This window comes from Bubalus kerabau, chromosome 15 (assembly GCF_029407905.1).
Source record: "Bubalus kerabau isolate K-KA32 ecotype Philippines breed swamp buffalo chromosome 15, PCC_UOA_SB_1v2, whole genome shotgun sequence".
NCBI lineage: Eukaryota > Metazoa > Chordata > Mammalia > Artiodactyla > Bovidae > Bubalus > Bubalus kerabau.
Window position 1 is genome coordinate 46,338,884 of NC_073638.1, and position 13,334 is coordinate 46,352,217.

Genomic DNA, 13,334 nt, shown 5'->3' on the forward strand with positions numbered 1-13,334 from the left:
CCTCTTCCAGCAGATCTTCCCAACCTAGGGATCAAACCCAGGTCCTCCTGCATTGCAGGTGGATTCTTTACCATCTGAGCCACCAGGCAAGCCTAGATGTCTAGGACTTATTTATCTACTGATGGCACATTTGTACCTTTAAACAGTATCTCCCCAATTCCTACACCTTCCAACCCTGGTAACCACCATACTACTCTGTTGTTACAACTTTGGCTTTTTTAGATTCCACATGTAAATGATATTAACAGAATTTCTCTTTCTTGGTCTGACTTATCTCACTTAGCATAATGCACTCAAGGTCCATCTGTGTTGTCATGCACAAATGGCATGATTTCCCTCTTTCTCATGACTATATAAAATTCCAATCTGTGTCTATCTGTGCATACATGTGCATGCTGTATCACATATCGTTTATCCATTAAGCCATAGACTGACACTTAGGCTGTTTCCATATATTGGCTATTGTTAATAATGATGCAGAAAACATGGGGGTATATATATCTCTTCAATAGCCTGTCTTCACATCCTTTGCATATATACCCAGGAGTGGAATTGCTGAGTAATATTGTGATCCTATTTTTCATTTTTGAGGAAACTCTACAAGCCTTTCCATAGTGGCTAAACCAACTTAAATTCTCAGCCAACAGTACACAAGGGTTCCTTTTTTTCCACACCCTCCTAGCATTTATTATTTGTAGACTATATGATGATGGCCATTATGATTGGTTTGAGGTGATACCTCATTATCGTTTTAATTTGCATTTCCCTAACATTAACAATGTTGAGTTACTTTTCACGTGCCTGTTGGTCATCTGTATGTCTTCTTTGGAGAAACATCCATTTATTCTTTGTCTATTTTTTCCTAATATTCTTTTAATGTAGCTATCCAGTTTTTCCAACACCACTTATTGGAATTATCTTTTTCCCATTGTTTTCAAACCTGGCTTGTCATAGATTATTGACCATTAGTGTGTTGGTTTATTTCTGGGCTCTCTATTCTGTTCCATTGATCTGTGTTTGCTTTTATGCCAATATCATGCTGTTTTGATTAACATAGCTTTATAGTATAGTCTGAATAGGGAACGTGATACATCCAGCTATTTTTTGTCTCCAGTCAGTTTTGGCAATTAAGTCTTTTGTGGTTCCAAAAAATTTTTAGAATCATTTTGTTGTACTTTTGTGAAAGTGTCCTGGGTATTTTGATAGTGATTGCATTAAATCTATAGATTGCTTTGGATAGTATGGACATTTTAAATAACATTAATCCTTCTAATTAAGGAACACAGGATGTCTTTCCATTCCTTTTTATCATTTTCAAATTCCTTCAGAGTATAGGTCTTTCACCTTCTTGGTTAAGTTTATTCCATGGTATTTTATCCTTTTTAGTCTGATCATAAATGGGCTTGTTCCTTGAATTTCTTTTTCTGATAGTTTATTATTAGTGTATGAAGTGTATTAGTGTAAAAAGCAACAGGTTTATGCAAATTAAGCACAGAATTCTGCATATTAACATGCCACAGGCTAACTGAGTGTCTTATCTTCACACAGCCATGTACATAGCAGAGTCTATGCACAATGAACCCCTACTCAGAGGCAAAAATGGGCAAGATCTCCAAAAGTTGCTCAGGGAAGTAGGACTGGCAGTTAAATACTAGTTGTCAAAGCTGCAGAACACCTGGTTGTGACTTCTACCCATGCCTTACAACACCTAGAAGAAAAAGACCTCCAGAAACTGAAATGCCAGGTGCAACCTTCCTGAAAGAAAAGGGCCCTGGAGAAACTGCTTAACCAGTCATACTCAAATACTCTTTCAGAGTTATAGGAGCCTCATGTGGAATCAGTAAAGAAAAGGCAGAAGAAGGCAGAATGGACACTGAAGAAATTAAGAGAGATGCTTTCAGAAGGAAGGCAGTGACAAGATGAGGCAGAAAGGAGAAAGGAAGCGGAGCTGAGGCAGGCAATGGAGATCCCGAAAGAGTTTTGTCCAATTCCTGAAAAGCCCTAAGAGAAGTCATGGAAGACACGGAGAGACAACTCAACATAAAGGGGGCACTGTCCTACAGGAAAAATCTCCCAGATAGAGAACTGGTGAGACATGCATCTGGAGGACTAGCCCTAGAGGGAATTTACAAAACCAGTGACCAAGGGTCTCTTATAAAGAAGAAAGAGGAGCTACTCTGTGTCCCCAAGGACTTTGTACTCCGTGGCCCTGAGCAGGGTACACGGATGGAAATGAAGGAATTTACATCTTCTCAAGAAGAATCCAAGTTCACTCAGACTGTAGAGAAGCTGGGCTTCAGCGTATCAGCCTTAGCAAAGTGTGGAGGTTGGGGAATTAGCCTGGAAGCTGGTATGGATCAGAGCATGCATTCAGAATCCAAGAAAACACAACAGTCACATTCTACACACTCCTATTTCTGCTCAATCAAGTTCATCTATATCCCACTGGCCTCCTTCTACTTTCCCATTGACCAGCTCCAACTTTCCAATGCTGCTCTCCAGGAATTAAAATACATTGAAAACCTTCTGAGTCAGTCAGAAGACTCAGACAAACTACGCTTGCTGAGGCATAGGGCTGAAGCCTTCTTCCAGAGGTATGGGTCTCATGCTAACCAGGGCCCTCTGCACCTGGGAGGAATCTACTGGTGGAAAGCCATTTCAGAGGGTTTCCAAAAAGAGCAGCTGGCAGAAGTGAAGCAGCAAGCAGCAGAGGCCCTGAATATTCTCATAAGGGGCAGTTACAGTGGCTTTGGAGTGAACATTGGTGCAGGTCTGGATATGTCAGACTCTCATTCGAAAAAAGCCTCTCAGAAATCAACCTTCCAAAATCTCCAAACTGAAGTTCAGTTATCTGTGGCCCAGACAGGTGGCCCACCAGAAGCAAATGGCTTTTTTGACTGGAAAGCTGGTCTAGTTGCCAATAATCAAACCTGGTGTGTCATTGACCGTGGACTTCAGCTGGTACCTGTTTGGGACATTGTTCTCTCTAGCCACAGTCGTGATTTTAAGGATCCTCATAAATTAGCTAACTGCCTGAAAGCCCACTATACTGTTCTGAATGAACTCACTGCCCAGATCCAGGAGGGAGAATTACTGAGTATTGAGAAGGAGGCTAGGATTTTCCTAGAGGATGTGAAATCCTGGAAAGTTTTTGATCCTGAAGAACAGCTTAAAAGGCTGATAAATTTCATGCAAAGATTGAGTCAAAAAACTGGAAGTTATACCACTTGGACTAATATATGCCTAAAAGACAGGGGTCTGCAGAATTTTCTGGTAAACACGGTAAACTTTTGCAAAAAATCTCCCATTTATGGAACTACATTTATTAAATCTCAGTTGAGCCGTCTTTTGGATCCTCACATCTATATAGTAACAAACTTTCCTCAGGCTCATTCCATTATGGAGTGGATATTTCAGTCAGAACCAAAGGAAGACAATGTCCAGATCACCCAATTTTCTGAGTTAATTGAAATATTTAAAAAAGCACAGAAGGGTCTTAGGGAAGTAAAGGCGAACTCTGAATCTACAGAGTTGGTAGAGGAAGCTCAAAGGAAGCTGACTTATGAGGTCAGTTTGTCTCTAGGTTGTTTCTTGAAATACCTCCGAGAAACAGGGAAGACAGACACACACATTTTGTTACTTTTGATAGCATCTGGTGCAGGATATCATGTGGTTGACAATATATTTCAGTATCTCCTGGGGCATGATGAGATAGACTTCCTATTGGACAAAACGCAAACTGCACCAAATAAATACCAAGAGCTCAAAAATATTTGCAACTACAGGGCTCAGGCATTCCTGGTGCTCACAGGTCTGACAGCAACAGCGGGTATCAAAGCTGTTTCTCAGGAGGTGAAAACACAACGCTTGGCATTGACCAAACAACACATGGGACAATCTTTGACTAAAGAAGTTGTACATGTCCTCACCAATCATGGAGATCATGATTGGCAAAACCTAGACAAAGACTTGAGACTGCTCATTGATGGGAAATATGAGGCTACTGTCTCTTCATTGCAAGTGGAGGAGGTGATAAAAGAATTGCAAAGTGTCTTCCATGAAAAGAAAGAGCCCCACGAAACACATGATAATGAAAAGAAAAAGAAGGAAGTCATAGAAAATGGAGCCTTTCAAGACTTACTCCAGCGTCTAGGCCTAGAATATTACTACCCAAGAAAAATGAGCAGAGCTAACTTCCAACTGATCCACAAGACTTCTGTGTACAACACCCAGCCCTGCTCTGAAAGAGAACTTCCCTTCTATTTCCTACAGAAGCTATTGATGCTGGATTGTGGGCTGAGATACCTGATCATCAAACATGAAGAATACACAGAGAACCAAGTCTATTCAAGCACCTCAAATCAAGAAAAGGAGGCTTTTGATCCATGTGAAGATCTACTTGAAGAAACTGTTCATCCTACTAAGCCTTCAGCAGCCACTAATGTCAGACCCTATGTTCACCCTATGGATGTTCAGATGGCAATTCTTCACTGTGCAGATGATTTTGCCAGACAGTATATTTTGGACAAACTTTCCATGTGTCAGTTTGCCCTCCCCCTTCTCACACCTAATCCTTGCAATGCTCAAATTGAATTCTCTCTCTGGTCTCTCAGACAACTTCGAAGGAGCTGGCAGCAACTAGGGAAATCAATAAATGAGGAGAAGGACAATTACACGAATCAACAGATGTGTTGTGTTTCTGCCCCCATTGTGTCCTTTATTAGAGTTGGAACTGGCTTCTCTGCTTCCAAATCACAGATCATGAACCGTCTTCTCAGTGAACGCAAACATGATGTCTTTTTTCACCGACATTGCAAAGGCAGCAGCAGATACTGTCTCTTGATGGGAGGAGTGGTGGAAGTCACCTGGTTCTGTCCTGGGGGGGGAGAGCAGGACAGATTTGACAACTGCTTGACCTTTACCAATCTTCATGGAGATGCAAAGGAACATGAGAAGCAACTCACCTTTTTGAAGGAAGTTTCTTCCATAATTGTGATCCTGATGTCAATTTCTGATCACAATAAAGGAAACCGAAAAATAGTCAGTGACATGTGTCAGTCATCAAAACCTTTAATCTTTTTGCTTGATGATAAAGGAAAAGTCACAGTCGATAATTCTGGCCCAAGAGTGAGAATTGGGATCAGGAACAGAAATGAGGCAGAATTAATAGGGGAGCTCACAACTACAATCAAACGTTTGCTGAAGCTCTCTAACACTGCACTCAGCTTGGAGAACTGTGCCCAAGTTGCTCGCAAGCAAGGAATGCTTATTGATGAAGACCAGAAAGATTGCAAGGAAGCCAAAGAAAAGGCAGAGGGCCTAATGACCCTACTGAGAGAAATGGAAATACCTCAGGTCAAGGAAAACTTACTACCTCTTCAGGGAAAACTGTGGTAACTTTGGTGTAAAAAGGACAAAGAACTCTATCATCTAAGAGAAAAGGGGAATTGCAGCATTGAACAACACAAAAGTGAGACTGAGACAGAAAAACAAATGATAAGACATGAACAGTTCAGAAAAGCCTTTCCTCTCAATGCTTTAATGCGTTCTGTCCTTGAAATTCTCCAAAATCATTCAGAAACTCACACCAAACTCTACTTCCTCCAATGGCTGAATGTAGCTTTGGACAAACTGACTGCAGGACACTTGGAAAATCTAAATGAGAAGAAAAAGGTATTGGTTCAAAAAGAAAAGCAAGAGGGCCCAAAGTGTAGCTCTCTGAAAGACTGGCAAAATGAGATAGAAGCTATTTCCAGACAGATTAATGACTGTTCCTTGGGAATTGAGCACATTCTCAGAGAAGCTGGCCAGATCTATGAAGCTCTGGAAGAAGCTTCACCCGCAAAAGATACCCTATTTCTCTCCCTTCCCCACATTGCTGCAGATCTGATGATATCTGGTGTTCCCATTGAGCTGATGGATGGGGATGTTTCATATGTGCCCCTGAGGTGGGTGGCAGCTGTTTTTGACAAGCTCTCTGAGAACCTTGGAAACAAGCGGCTCTTTGTTCTCTCTGTCCTCGGCCTGCAGAGCTCAGGGAAGTCCACCCTGCTGAATGCCCTTTTTGGGCTGCAGTTCACTGTCAGTGCTGGGAGGTGTACCCGGGGGGCCTACATGCAGCTTCTGAAAGTGGAGGAGACATTCACAGCTGAACTTGGCTTTGACTTTGTGCTTGTTGTGGACACAGAGGGACTTCGAGCCCCAGAACTCAGCAACAAGTCCCAGAATCATGACAATGAGTTGGCAACCTTTGTCATCGGACTTGGAAACTTGACTCTGATCAATATTATGGGGGGAAATCCATCAGAAATGCAAGATATTCTACAAATAGTTATCCAAGCTTCTCTGAGAAGGAAACAAGTGAAAATCTCTCCCAGTTGCCTCTTTGTCCATCAGAACGTGGGGGAAGTTACAGCTAAAGACCAAATTATGGAAGGAAGAAGGCGGCTTGAGGAGAGATTGGATGAAATGGCAGCAAGAGCAGCTGCAGAAGAGCAGTGCTCCGATGTAACCTGCTTTAGTGATGTCATTAAGTTTGACGCCAATACCCACGTCTACTACTTTGCTCACCTCTGGGATGGCAATCCCCCAATGGCCCCTCCCAATCCTCGCTACAGCCACAATGTTCAGGAACTAAAAAGCAGAATTCTTGTGACTGCCCAACAGGAATCTAGGGGAAGCATCATGAAGATATCAGGTGTAAAATCCCGAGTTCAAGATTTGTGGAGAGCCCTACTGAATGAGAACTTTATTTTCAGCTTTAGGAACACTCAAGAAGTCATGGCCATGAGCAAACTGGAAACCATGTATAACTCCTGGACATGGGAGCTGAGGAGTCATGTGCAGAGATTACAGGACGAGCTGATTAGCCAGATTCAGAATGGAAAAATCCAGACACTTGAACCATATACCCTGGAGGCTCCAGTTACAGAGATATATGAAGCCATCAAGCAAAAACTTGAAAAATATTTTAATGAAGACCCGGATAGTAAAGTACTGGTTCAGTGGAAAGGAAATTTTGAAAATAAACTAATAGCCCTTAAACAGGCACTAATTTTAGAAGGCCAGAGAAAAGCCAACGAACTGATTAGTTTTGAAAAATATAAAGAAAAACTGTATAACAAAAAGTCAGGTTATGAAAAGGAATTATTGGAAAAAAGCCAGAATTTGGCTTTATTGCTGAATGGCACCGAATTCAGCGAGGAAGAGCTCCATGCGAGATTCAACTCACTTTGGGAAAAATGGATCTGGGATGTGTCCTCAAGTCTCCCTCCAGCCACAGACCCTGAAATTGACGTGGATTCTGAAAACATCCTTTTGGAATATTTCAAAAAGGAAAAAGACATGGTAAGCATACTGATGAATTATTCTGGAGAAAAGTTTGAAATCAACTATGACAAACATGTTAAGATGAACAGGAATTCTTGGGGACTCACTACAATGACAATAGAGACCCAGGATATACACTCCATAAATATGACTACTGACTGCATTATTTCAAAAGTTAATGAAACTGTTAACAAAATATGTCAGCAAAAGCATGATTACAATCCAACTTATTTCTATGAAATCCTGAGAATAATACATGAGGAGGTGATGTCTGCACCCACTCAGAAAAGATACACATTTACAAAAAAATATGAAATAGACTTATCATTGTGTTTATTCCAAAGAGCATCAGTGAAGTTTAAGGAGATGCACAAGGCATTCAAGAGGGTAAATGATCCTGTACACTATCTGCAACGCAAGAAAGATGGTTTCTTCATGAGCTTTAAGATCTCTTGTCAAGGAGCATCTTCAATTAAAAGGTTTGTTGATTTTCTATGGAAGAAACTCACACCTGCTGTCTCCAGCACCATAAGGAAAAACATGGCCCTCAAAATTGCTGGGGACATTCGATCCACCTGCCGGGCATTCAATGAAAACAGAGCTAACCTGGAGAAACACATTCTCATCTCTCTGGCAGAAGAGGAAAATTTTGATAACTACTGGCAGTATCTTAATAATCCAGAATCATTTTTGAAGAATTACATTGAAAACCATGTTAAAAGATATTTTTCTGACAGAAGAAGTAAAAAAATAAAGACTTTTCTACAAATGAGTTTAGATGACATCAAGAATGCCATCCTCTCAGCTATGCATGCATCTACAGCAATAGCTAAAGATAAAAGCAGCACAGTGTCTGGGTGGTTAGATTTGTTCTGTGATCACCTGGGGAGTACCTTGATCTTTCCACGAAAAGACTTGATAAGCATTGAACACCAGGAGATAAAAGATATCGAGTTTATCAAAGAGGCCATGGGTAAAGCTTTGGATCCTGAAATGAAGAAGGTAGAACAGAACTGTTTGTCTAGATTTGTAGAAGAAATGATTCCTGAAATCCAGAAAATGCTCTCTGAACATCTCTGTGGCTGCTGGAAACAGTGTCCCTTCTGTAAAGCAATTTGTACGAACACAATCCCTACCCATGAAGGAGACCACAGTGCTCCCTTCCACCGTCCACTAATTCTCAGTGGAAGGTTGTGGTATCAAACAGATCATCTTATCATTAATAACTGTACTAGTCTGTTAGCAAGTGATCGTAATTTTGCTTTGAATGATGGCAGGAGAATCCCATTTAAGACGTATCGAGAAGCAGGAGGGGAATATGCCACATGGAGCATCACCCCAGACACATCCACGCAGCCATACTGGAAATGGTTTGTCTGTCACTTCAGATCAAAGCTAGAAGAAAAATATCACAAAAGATTTATCAATGAAAGTGAAATTCCTGATGCCTGGAAGAAAATCACAAAGCAGGATGTGCTTGATGACTTGAAAAAAATTAATACTCAATGACCAGATAAGAGTTCCAGTATCTAAACAAAGAAGGCGCATTACCAGAACAAGCCTAAAATACCACCCACTCAGAATGAAACCTTCCTTGTATCAATTTTTTTTTTCAAATGAAACATCTAAAACTAAATCAATAATAGCAAAAGTTAAAGATTTCTTGAGTAAGAACCTTATTTTTCTTTGCCTCAATTCCTTCTTCTTTAAAAACAGATAACTGATATATATGAGTACATGATAAAATCAAATAAACTCCATTTAATATACCAACTACATATTTTATATTATTATTCTGAATGTTTTTATTTTTAAATATGTAATGTTGGTGTTCTTTGGAAGGAATGATGCTAAAGCTGAAACTCCAATACTTTGGCCACCTCATGTGAAGAGTTGACTCATTGGAAAAGACCCTGATGCTGGGAGGGATTGGGGACAGGAAGAGAAGGGGACGACAGAGGATGAGATGGCTGGATGGCATCACTGACTTGATGGATGTGAGTCTGGGTAAACTCCGGGAGTTGGTGATGGACCGGGAGGCCTGGAGTGCTGCAATTCATGGGGTCACAAAGAGTCAGACATGACTGAGTGACTGAACTGAACTGAACTGAATGTTATATAAAGCTTCAAGAAAGTTATTTTCACAGAGGGAAATTAAAATCATTTCAGACTGCTACAAAATCTATAGAATAAGTATATGAATATTTTTATCAATATATGGTTATTCACTGGAAGTTACAAAATCTTTTCATTTCTAAGTGTATTTTTTTCACTATGAAATTGTGAGGAAGAGTTTTTAATGCTTGAATACAAAAACATTCATAGGAAATTCAAGATTTCCAGTTCTCAAATATAATGCCATTTAGAGCTATTCTATTACAGGAATAAAAAATAAAAAATCAGAAACTTGGCCAGGAAAGAGCCTGCATCAATTCAGGAAACAATATTAAACAAATATGAAAAATAGAAGTTAAACAACTTTTTGTAATTTAACCATTTTTCTCTTCTTCCTGGGCATTTTGGCCCTTGCCTGTGCATGTTTTTTTACAAAAAGGTAAAGAAAAAAGTCACAGGAGTTTAGGTATTCAAAGCCTAGAGCTCTGTACAAATCTGAGAAAGACCCGTTTATGGAACAAGATTTATGACCAGGGAAAAACGGCCATTTTAATCAAGGCTGTGGAACAGGTAGGGGCTTCCCTTGTAGCTCAGTTAGTAAATAGTCTACCTGCAATGCAGGAGACCCGGGTTCGATTTCAGTGTCAAAAAGATCCCCTGGAGAAGGAAATAGCAACCCACTCTAGTATTCTTGCCTGGAGAATCCCATGGGACGAGGAGCCTGGCTAGCTACAGTCTATGGGGTCACAAGAGTCAGACACATCTTAGTGACTAAACTATAAGATAATTCAATAAGAAATGTTTCTGTATATTAAAATGTAAGAAAATGCTTATCTCCAATCAAGCACCTTTGTGACTTTTCACACTATTTGAGCCATAGAGTCATGATCAGAAATAAAAAAGGAGAACATGCTGAAGCCAACGAAGGACCTGAGAGGGGAGGAAATCTCCATTCTGCAAGCCTATACCTTGTGAAACAATAACTTATGCTAGGTTCTCAAAGCTGATGATCTCAAGGAATCCTGATGCAAAGAAAAAAGTTACTCATGTCTGGCATAGGGCCATTCATTGGCTTCCATTTAAGGGTACACTATCCCTCCACAGCCTGTGTGAAAACATACAGTACAAAGAAGAACAATCAAAGGACTTGGATTTTCAGAGTTGGGGGATAGGAATGCTCACTCTGCTATCTCTGTGCCCCAAGCATACTCTTCAGTGTAAGGTCAAGTGACCATGTCTCCAGAAGAAATCATGAAACAGAAAAGCTGTATAGGAAGCAGATGTTCTTGAACAGATGGATTTTCCTTTTGTTCTTTAAAAATAGTCTCACTGAGAGTTGGAGGAGCCTCCGAATAGGATAAAGTTGAAATAGTGATAAAAACAGAACCCATGCACAATATAGCACCTGTCTCTGACATCACTGCATCCTTGAAAACTATGCAATGTTAACATTTGTTCAATGCTTTTCATATTTGTTCAATAAGTCCAAACACTTTTAACTAAGAAGCATTATAATTAACTTTGATTTTCAGGCAAAGTTCTTGTGAATAAATAAATGATTTTTTATCAATTCCTCAGGCATTTAAGGAGAGTGATTAGTAAATGTAATTCAGAGACGGTGTCAAGAGTTCCCTACCAAATGGCTAAATATAAGTTGGGAAAGAAGGTAGATGGAAACATATGAATGTGGTTTTCTATGATAGTAGTGGAAACGAAAGTGCCATCAAGGTGGGGTCAGGATCAAAGTGTCAATGGGTTGAGGTCAGTGAGGGAGATCTTAGGAACACGGAGTAGGGTGATAGAGTTCATAGGGATGAGAATCATATAGTCATCAAAAGTCATCACCTACCCTGGGCCCAGGGTAGGTCACAGGCATTAGAGATGGCCAGCGTTTTAAGGTCACTGGAGGTAAGGTTCACATGATCAGTAGAAAGAGTCTCTCAGAGTCACTGAAAATGTGGATCATGGAAAGAAAGGAATTGGGGGGTCACCACATCAATAGACATCGGGAATTTCCAGAGTAATTTACGCAAGAGAGGACGAATCCTGCAGGAATGGGGCTAGGAGAGTGATGGATTCCAGGGCAAGATAAAGAAGACAAATACGATGTGAGTTGCTTCTTAGGTGGCACCAGTGGTAAAGAACTCACTTGCCAATGCAGGAGATAAAAGAGATGGTGAAGTTCAATCCCTAGGTTGGGAAGATCCTCTGGAGAAGGAAATGGCAACCCACTTCAGTATTCTTGCCTGGAAAATTCCATATACAGAGGAGCCCGATGGGCCACAGTCAATGAGGCCGCAAAGAGTTGGGCAGGACTGAGCACCAGCACATGCTTTAAAAAAGATGGAAATTTGCACTAAGAAGATTTTCACTTAGGTCTCTAAGTGAATGAAGTGTCCTACAGACTATTACAGACTAATTATTTCTGTCATCCCTACATCCATAGGGATTTAAGACAGACTTATATGTCTTTTCATTTGGAGGAGATATCAAGATTGAAGGCAAAAGGAGAAGAAGACAGCAGAGGATGAGATGTTTATATACATCACTGAGTTTGAGCAACCTCCAGGAAACAGCAATAACAGTAGTTAACATGGAGGCTGGGGCTATCTGCTCATGCTCACTAGTGTCCTCTACTCCTGAACAAGTTGCTAAATTTCTCCAAGGTCCATGGGATACAGATTGGATCCTCTGCCCAACAGAGTTTCCTCACCCCTTCCACTGTTCATCCCGCCCACGGCTCACCCCGCCTGTGCCCCTCCACTCCCACCCCTCCCACCCCTCCCATGCCCCACCCTTCCCACCACCCACTTCAGCAGAGACAGACAACTGCAAATATACTGCCAGAAGCAGGAATGAGGGTAAAGTCAAAGAGCTTACCCTGGGATGTCAGCAAAACAGGTCAGCAAACAGTGCACCATCAGATCATTAAGTGTATGGGGGCATTCTGAAGACTCCACAAAAGCATAACCACAACAAGCCCCTATTGTATATTCAACAGCTAAAAGACAAATCACAAATAGCACCAGCTACCCTTCAGCTCTCATCCCTCAAACCAAATAATAAGAGTAGGAGGAGGAAAGGAAGTAAAGAAATGAGAAAAAGAAAACAGGCCATGACACACTTACTCCCTCCAGTTCTATGAAATTGTAAATCAGGCCTGATCTTGATGGAGGTGGTGAAAGGTGGTCAAAGAGCCAGCTGAGGATTTAATAAGAGATGGAAGTTTTGATAGTAGATGGAACGTAAACTTTTTAATGCCTAAGACTTTAGATATTCTAATACCAAAAGTGACTAGAAAAGTCACTTTCCCAGGAATATTACCAGGAATGGGGGTGGGGAGAACAAAAATAAACATGGTGGCAAGCAAGGGCAGAGATAAATAAAGGAATATTCCAATTATACACCACTGAGTCCAGCTCATTCAATGAACAGTTTACACACAGATGAAGAAAAATGAGGAAGAGGGGCAAGAAGAGAAATAAACTGGCAACACAGATAAGTCTCTTCTGGAAAAGGAAGGGACTGCTTCTAGGAGATGTTTTCAATTACTTCTCATTATTAACTAGTACAATATTGTCATATAATAATAAAGATATATGCAGTCTTTGTCCAGGTTTCTGGAGAAGAGCTTCTAGAATTCTGGAACTTCATGAGTTACACGGATGAGAGGAGCCTCTTTTGTTATTCCTAAAAAGTCCTTGTCGAGAATACTTGAGTTTATGTTAATGAGGTGACTCTGTATGAGCCCCCTAGATAGTTTCAGGATGGAGGTTGCCTTCCAAAGAAACCATGTGATAATAGGGTTGGAACTTTCAGCTCCAAATCCCCTCACACATCCAGGAGGGAAACTGGATAGAGACTGAGTTAATCTGGAGTTGCCAATGATT

At 40.7% G+C, this 13,334-nt stretch overlaps 1 long non-coding RNA gene and 1 pseudogene across 1 annotated transcript; one reads left to right on the plus strand and one right to left on the minus strand.

Annotated features, from left to right (window-relative positions):
* LOC129629030 (interferon-induced very large GTPase 1-like) overlaps positions 1-9,498 on the plus strand; it is a 57,899-nt pseudogene extending 48,401 nt beyond the window's left edge.
* On the minus strand, positions 4,648-12,453 carry LOC129629032 (uncharacterized). The gene is made up of 3 exons (XR_008703054.1): positions 12,325-12,453; positions 4,965-5,011; positions 4,648-4,876 (listed from the first exon to the last, which is right to left on the minus strand). It is a non-coding gene; the product is annotated as an uncharacterized LOC129629032 (long non-coding RNA).
* Between the last annotated feature and the right edge of the window lie 881 nt (positions 12,454-13,334).